The sequence below is a fragment of the Vombatus ursinus genome, unplaced genomic scaffold (assembly GCF_900497805.2).
Source record: "Vombatus ursinus unplaced genomic scaffold, bare-nosed wombat genome assembly UNPS02014863.1, whole genome shotgun sequence".
Classification (NCBI taxonomy): Eukaryota; Metazoa; Chordata; class Mammalia; order Diprotodontia; family Vombatidae; genus Vombatus; species Vombatus ursinus.
The window spans coordinates 16,542,542-16,550,916 of record NW_020954641.1 but is presented as its reverse complement, the minus strand read 5'-3'; the positions used below and the strand labels follow the sequence as shown (position 1 = coordinate 16,550,916).

Genomic DNA, 8,375 nt, shown 5'->3' with positions numbered 1-8,375 from the left:
CTCCTTTATGTGAAGTATACTTCTTGATCCTCCTTTCAGTTCATTAGTCACTTAGCTTCAGTAAAAGAGAGTGAGGAGGGGCAACTTGGTGATGCATTGGATAGAGGACCAGCTCTGGAGTCAGGAAGACCTAAGTTCAAATGTGGCCTGAGACACCTGATCACTTGATACTTACTAGCTGTGTGACTCTGGGCAAGTCACTTAACCCCAACTACCTCACAAAAAAAAAAAAAAAGAGAGAGAATGAGGATGAGTTATTGTTATTGCCTAGTGTAGCCTACTAATGTATATAGACCCTATTTTACTTCTTTAGCCACTACCAAATATGTTTCCAGATATGGATAAATTAGGTGTGAGTGGTTCATAGGACATAAGAATGGGGAATTGATGCCACTTTGATGCATTACAGTGCTACTAATAAAAATAACAAGCTTCTTGGATGAATTTAAATGTGAGACTCTACAAGTAATATTTACATTGTACCTTGCACTTTCCAGAACGTATTGTGTCAATATTTGGGTTCCTTTGTTTTTAGATAGATAGATAGATAGATATACATATATAGATTCACATAGATAAGTATCAAGACATAGATATTTATCTGTAAGTATCTGTTTATATAGCTACAGATATCAATCAATGCATAAATATAGATAGATACACACATGTGCATACACACAAACACACATGCATATTTATGTTGCCTGTATATATCTACAAACACATGCATGCATGCATAAATGCATGTGCGTATGTTTGGTGTAGAATATATTATGTTCCACAGAAGTATAACCCTAAAGATAAACAGAAAGCAGAAAAGAAAACTGGACTTAGGGCTAGACAGAATATCAAACATCGTGAACTCCAACCCCCTCATTTAAGAAAAAAAGAAGAGGTGCTGCTTCCCGGTGGCTAAGCCACCAGCATGTACGAGCAGCTCAAGGGTGGGTGGAACCTCAAGAGCCCCAATCTGAGCATGTGCAGCGAGGAGCTGGGCTGCCTCAAGTTGGTTTTCCTGGAGCTCAACTTCCTGCCTGCTACGTGGACAAAACTGACCAAATAGCGGCTCATCCTGGCCCATGACATCTTGGAGATTGGTGCCCAATGGGGCATCTTGTGGACGGACATACCCTCCTTTGAGCGATGCATGGCCCAGCTTAAATGCTATTCCTTTGACTACAAAGAGCAGCTCCCCGAGGCGGCCTACATGCATCAGCTTCTGGGCCTCAATCTACTCTTCCTGCTGTCCCAGAACTGAGTGGCTGAGTTTCACCCCAAGCTGGAGAGGCTGCCTGCTAAGGACATCCAGACCAACCTCTGCATCAAACATCCAGTGTCCTTAGAGCAGTACCTGATGGAAGGAAGCTACAATAAGGTGTTCCTGGACAAGGGAACTATCCCTGCTGAAAGCTAGACATTCTTCATTGACATTTTGCTGGACACGATAAGGGATGAGATTGCTGACTGCATTGAGAAGGCCTATGAAAAGATTCTCTTTGCGAAAGCCGCAAGAATCCTTTTCTTCACCACCTCCAAGAAGATGACTAAGTATGCCAAGAAGAGAGGATGGGTCCTGGGCCCCAGCAGCTACTACAACTTCACGTCCCAGCAGCAGAAGCCTGAAGATACAACCATCCCCTCCATAGAACTGGAGAAACAAGTCATTGAGTATGCAAGGCAGCTGGAGATGATTGTCTGACAGAGGATGAGGGGACAGGGCAGGCTGAGAGACTTATTTCAAAGAGGAATAGTATAGTTCAATGGGTCATTAAATGATATGAGGTCAAAAAAAAAAGAGAAGCTTATGAAATGATTTTCACAAGGCTACAAAAGCAGTCCATAGAAAAGCTAATAGTTGAACCAAGATCCTTTAATTAGAAACCAGGTTTCCTTTTTCCAATATTAGAAATTACTTATATTCTGAAGTAGTGGTTCTTATTCTGTGATCCATGATTTTGTTGTTGTTGTTTTTCATATTTGACTTTAATATTTTAACATTATTTCAATATAATTGCTTTCCCTTGTAATCCTATTTATTTTATTTTATGCAATTAGAAATTTATCTGAGAAGGGGCATATAGGCTTCACAAGACTGCCAAAGTGGTCCACCACATTAAAAGTGTTAAGAGTCCCTCTCCTAGAAAAGAAAACAACAAAACACCTTTTCCCACAATTTTATGGGAATAGTATGAAAAGTGTTATAGGTCAGGGTGAACTACGCCTGGTAAGGAAAACTAAGGATAATAAAATAGGAGAATCAAAGAATAGATGGGACAACTGTTCAGGGTGAATGGAATAATGATAACTGACAATGGAGATAAAGTTGAGTAGCTGACCTCTTATTTTACTTCTGTTTTTTTTCCCTTTTCTTTCAAGGAGAATAATCTTTCTTCTGCCTTGAAAATACAGAACCAAAATGACTAATGGAATTGATACCTTCATACTTAAAGAATCAGCAAGTCATCAATTAGTTACCTTTAATGAATCTAAATTGTGTCATCCCAATGAACTATGTATCCTGTAGTATTGAAAGAACTAGCAGATATTATTATTGAACCATTGTCTATGGTCTTAAAATTTGGGAAACAAAGAGTGAAATAAGCAGAGCTGGAAATATACATGTTAATTATTTCTTATGTATCCTGTAATAGCTTATTTTTTACATATTTACCTCTTTCCCCCATTAGATTGTGAGCTCCTTGATGGTGGGGACTGTCTTTTGCCTTTCTTTGAATCCTCGGTGCTTAGCACAGTGCCTGGGAACATAGCAAGTGCTTAATAAACCCTCATTGATTGACTAACTGAAAATAAGAATGTTTAACCTGGAGGAGATAAAACTTTTAGAGACAAAATGTCTTCAATCTTTTAAAAGAAGTAATACTTACTTTGCTTGACTCCAGTGCAGATTGATGGGTTGAAGTTGCAAAGAAGCAAATATAGGCATTCAATAAAGAGAAAAACAAAAAGAAACAAACAAAACAAAACAAAACCTTCCTAACAATTGAAGCTCTCTAACAAAAGAAGGTGCTACCTGAGGAGATGGTGGATTCTTCCCACATTGCAGTTCTTCAAGAAAGAGCTTTATGACTTGCTGGATATAATTATAAAGGCATTCTTCTTCAAGTAGGGTATAGGCGGGATGGTGTCTGGTATCCCTTCTTTTTCTGGGTGATCTGAGATTTTGTGATCTTTATGGAGAACAGGAAATTAGCTAGCATTTCATGAGAAAGATTTTAAAGAGTCCTGTGTTAGAATTTCCCTAGAGTTAGTGTGATAGAAAAGGGTAGACAACTACATGATATAAATTAAGTTTATAATAATTAACCATGTAATAATAACAACAATAATGTCTAGCATTTATATAGTATTTAAGATTTGCAGAGAACTTTAAAATATTATCTTATTTTATCCTCACACTAACCCTGGGAGGTAGAGGCTATTATTATTACCATTTTAGAGATGGAGAAATTTAGTCACCTAGAGGTTAAATGACTTGCTTGGGATCACAGAGCTTGTAGGTAACTGAGGTGAGATTTGAACTTAGCTCTTCAAGTGAAGCACCTTTTCCTTTCAGCTAAGTAGCTTAGTGAGTAGCACATTGGATAAAGTGCTGGCTTGGAGTCAGGGAGAGGAGTTCAAATCCTATCTTTGATATTAATTTTATGACCCTAAGCAACTCACTAAACCTATGTCTTCCTCAGTTTTTACAATTGTAAAATGGGGAACATAATAGCATGCAAAGAGTAAATGAAATAATATTTGTAACGTGCTGACCACGGTGCTTGGTATATAGTAGGTGCTTAATAAATGGTTTATTCTCTTCTTTTCCCTCTAAGCCACCTATTTTCTCTAGGTACACAGAGAAAAACTTCTTTTCCACACATGCAAAATAAACTTCTTGAGATTCCCTCCTGCTCTCGAATTTTAAGGAATGGTTTCTAAGCAATCATATTTGCAGTCAGGGAGTTATGTTAGCTTTTAATCTCCAGTGCACACCCCAGTGCTACCTTTAAAAAAAAAAGTAAAACTATGCAGTAAATTTTGCCTATATATGAAATGCAATGCTGACTTAAAATTCCCACACAATAGGTTCCTTTCTGAAAATTCCATTTCTTGCATTATATAAATTCTCTTGCACAGAGAGAGGTCATTCTGTTGTCAGTCCACTTCCTATTCAATATTTGAAAGGTTGGTCCATTTCACTAAGAAGGGCTCCACAATCTGACTTTCTAAAAGCATGAAATTACTAAGTGCTAAATGGTGAAAGGTATTAGAAACATTGTAATTGTATTAACTACTTTCAGTCTAACTGCCTGGGACCTAGATTAAGCTTGAAATTTATATAGTTTTGATCGTGTTTATCAACACCTTTAAATGTTAAAATGAAATGTTTCAGTGCAACCTGACAAGGTTTCAATTTATGAAGAGCACAAGAAGCTAGGCCGTTCTTTAGTGTTCACCCAAACCGGCAATTTTGGTGTAAAACTCTCACTTGCAATGAGTCATAGGGCTGAGGACAGGTTTACAACCTACTTTGCTCACAAATTGTAATTGGCTAAAATGGAACAATTTGATAGAATCTTATCTAGAGGGAAAATGTCAGAAATTAGGCCATGGAGAAAAGACAAGAGGGAAGGAAAGAGAAAATGGGGCCACTGAAAATCCTGCCCTGTGTGACTGATGTCTAACATGCCCATCAAGCCGAAGGAAAGAGCAAGGATCCTAATATTTCCCATTGGTATGAAACACAATGAACTATGATCTAGAAAACATTTTTAATGCTGCATAGCAAAGCTATGTTAGGTGTATTTTTAGCATTAAAGAGAGCTTATTTACCGTTCTCAGGCATTTAATCTTTTATTTATTTCTGATAAAACAAATCTAAAAGGAGTATTAAATAAGTAACAATTAAATTATTTTTATAGTTTGCCCTGATACATGTTTTGCACACACCACACTCATATATGTTTCTATATATGCATTTAGGCAGATGGGTATGTTTATGTATATATGTGGGTATGTATATAAGCAGCCCACTATGAATTGGTCCCACAATCATTATAGAAGGATTTTTATCTCTTACTTTATTGTCCTTGGGAATACTTCATGATGGGATGTGAGGAATGAAGATTCATGAAATAATGATTGTATGTATAATGGCTATTGGTTACAGAGATAATGGTATGATGTATATCACAAACTTTATAAAGCATAAAATATTATATAATTTTAAGCTATTGCTGTTTCTGTTATTATTATGATCTTATTGTCATGACCACAACTTTACCACAGTAGACACACATCTGTCTCCCTAATTCTCTTTTTAACTCTAGTACCATACTACCAAAAGCCTCTTTGACATTCCATATCCATATCTCAGACTCAACATTTCCAGAACCAGAATTTTTTTATATTTCTTCACTAACCCATTATTTTTCTGAACTTCTCTATTTCTGGCGAGATACCATCATCCTTCCAGTCACCCATGTTCATAACCTTGGAGTTATCCTTTACTCTTCCTTCTCCCTTAGCCCTCCCACTAACCAGTCCATTGTCATAATAGAAAGCTCCTACCTACACTTCCAGTTATTTCGTTTGTTTGTTTTTCCGTATTACTCTTTCTTTATGACCTCTCCATTTAGATCAAGCTAGTCAGACAGCTCTACCCTATTCATGACTTCCTTCCTTCTTTCCTTCCTTCCCTTCTGAATGTTTATTTGTTTCTGTTGACTACAAAGTAAAAGCTACTGAAAAGCATATAAATGGATTTGATAAGAAAGAAAGAAAAAAAGAGAAAGAAAGAAAGGAAGGGAGGAAAAAAGGAAGGAAGGAAGGAAGGAAGGAAGGAAAGAAGGAAGAAAGAGAAAGAAAAGTTTCTTATCTTCATTTTTTGGTGTGTTTTGCCTGTCTAATCTAAGGGAGGAATGAGGATGGGAATGGAAGGTGGCTGGGGAATGAGCTCTGACCAAAAGGTTCTGATCTCATGGAAAAGTCGCCAAGTAATAGTTTTGCCGAACTTACACAAGTGGAGCTTCTTTATGGTCTCTGGGGGAAGGAGGATGTGTGGGTGAATCTTTTGGAATGCTTTGGATTTTCCAGTAAGGGTGTTATAAATGGAAGACTGGACATCCCCAGAAAGAAGCTTGCCTACCATTGTCCAGCATCTTGGAGAGTCCAGAATCTTGGGAAATCTCCTCTCCAGAGTGTTTGGCCCTTCCACAAGAAAGGAGCTGTTCCTTGAAGTAGAATCCAAAACTATCATGTGGCTCATTCTTGTTTCTTGTAATGATATAAATCTCAATGGTCGGTGGCTCTCTTGATAAGCAATTGGCTACTGTAGAAGATCAAAGGTGATTTAGCTGGGTAAGTGGGGCACTAGCCTCAGAACTCAACTGTACAGGAGACCATGGAAAAATGCTCCAAGGACAGGAAAACATGATAGTTCTTTAGGTTTTTACTTCATTTCTTTACATAGGCTGCTCTACATGTTTAGAATATAATCCCTCTTCACCTTCACTTTTTAGAATTTTCTATTCCTTCAGAGCCCTGCTCAGATGTTACCTTTCACACAGGAAGCATTTCCTGATCTCTTCCCCAACCCATTCACCCTTAGTACTCTCTCTCTCTAAAAATTACTTAGTTTTGAATATGTAACACTTCCCTTACTCCCACTGCTAATCCAAAACACAGTCATCAAATATTTTTTGGGGGTGGTAGTTTACCACAATGGAAGTAGCATCCCAACTTGAGGGAAATGACATATAACATGGCTAACCTAGGGCATCAGTGACTTAGAATATGGCTAGTGTAGAAGGTTGAGAAAAAAACAAGGATATTGAATAAAAGACATCAGGGTACCTGGACTATTTCCCATCAAGGTGCTAAATAAGACCAAGGAACATGGACTTGTTAAGACCTGTATCCCCTGAACTCATTTGTATATACTAGAACAGAAAACAGGAAAAAAAAAACAAACATCAATTTCAGTACCAGTGAAGACCCAGAAAAGAGCTTCTTAATGAGGTATTCATGAACATGTGTGGTTTATATTTTTATTTTAAGAATTTAAATTCAAAATAATTGATTTCACTTTAATCCCATGTATTTACATTTATTCATTAAAAATAAAACAAAGACAAAAATCCCGTTATTTTGAGAAGGCTTCTGTTCATAGGTTTCACCACACTGTCAAATGTGTTCAGGCAAGGGTGTGCTAGACATGTTTAACAACCATCTCACTGAAAAAAAATTACTCTGCATTACTATCACTTTCTTAAATCTAAATACCAAAGGAAATAATAAATTTAGTGCTGATTTGTAGCATTTGCTTTTTTCAGAGTAAATACATTTAATATTTAACAATTGACCTTCCAGCTGACTCCGACATACTCTTGTACTCTTGGGTTCATAAATCAAAAAGACGTTAAGACCCTTTCCCTGATCTAAAAGGCCCAGACATCCTAAAAGAAAGTTTTCTGCTTAATACTTTTCCCACTTTACAGGAAAAGGAGGTAGAAATTTGTTTCTGAACACCTCCAATTATATCTCTTTGAATTCTTTTCATGGGGCTTACCTAAGAAGCTAAAAGGTTTGAGACTGTCTGTGTCTGGAAGAATCTTTGCCCCATGTCCCATCCCCCATGCCCACTCCTCTTCAAAGGCTGGTTGTTTCAGTATTTTTTTTCTTTTTTCCTTCTATACTCATGAGTAAAGTACTATATACAGTTAATCCAAGCTTCTGTGATTCACTTCATTGAAATACTATAACAGAAAGAGAAGATGGGATTTTCTCCTGGTAGTTCAGAGCACAAGTCACAACAGTTTAATTGAAAAAATCTATTTAAGCCACATCAGTAGAATGAGATGAATGTTGGCACCCACAAACAAGGTGGCAGTAGGGTGGAGAGGTAACCTGCTTTGTGAGAACTATAGAAAGCTTGGTGTTACCACAGAGAACTCTAAGGTTTTGGGCCAGGGGTTAAATTGTCAGCCCCCATCCCTCATCACTAATGAAATGAGGCAGCAGCACACACTGGTGTTTAAATATACACCTTCCAGTATACATGTTTTACTTCCTTAGTTAAGATCCTCCAGAGTAGGAATTGTTTTGTTTTTGTCTTTGTATCTTTTTGACTTATCGCGGTGCTCTGCAGATAGTAGGTGATTCAGAAAAGTAGAATCAAGGAAGGCAGGCCCAAGAGATCTCTCTATCTCAGTCAGGGGATGGGTGTAGACGGTATTGATTAGCCAGAAGGAAACATGAGGATACAAGATACCTGTGGAAAGATGCCAATAGGGAAATAGAGGACACCTGGGGAAAAAAAAAAGTTGCCTACTTGAACATTTTGTCTTGAACCAGGATTGCCAGCAAATACT

The 8,375-nt window shown here is 37.5% G+C and overlaps 1 pseudogene; it reads left to right on the top strand.

Annotated features, from left to right (window-relative positions):
• Positions 1-925: 925 nt before the first annotated feature.
• On the top strand, positions 926-1,699 carry LOC114027634 (annotated as a pseudogene).
• The last annotated feature ends 6,676 nt before the right edge of the window (positions 1,700-8,375 follow it).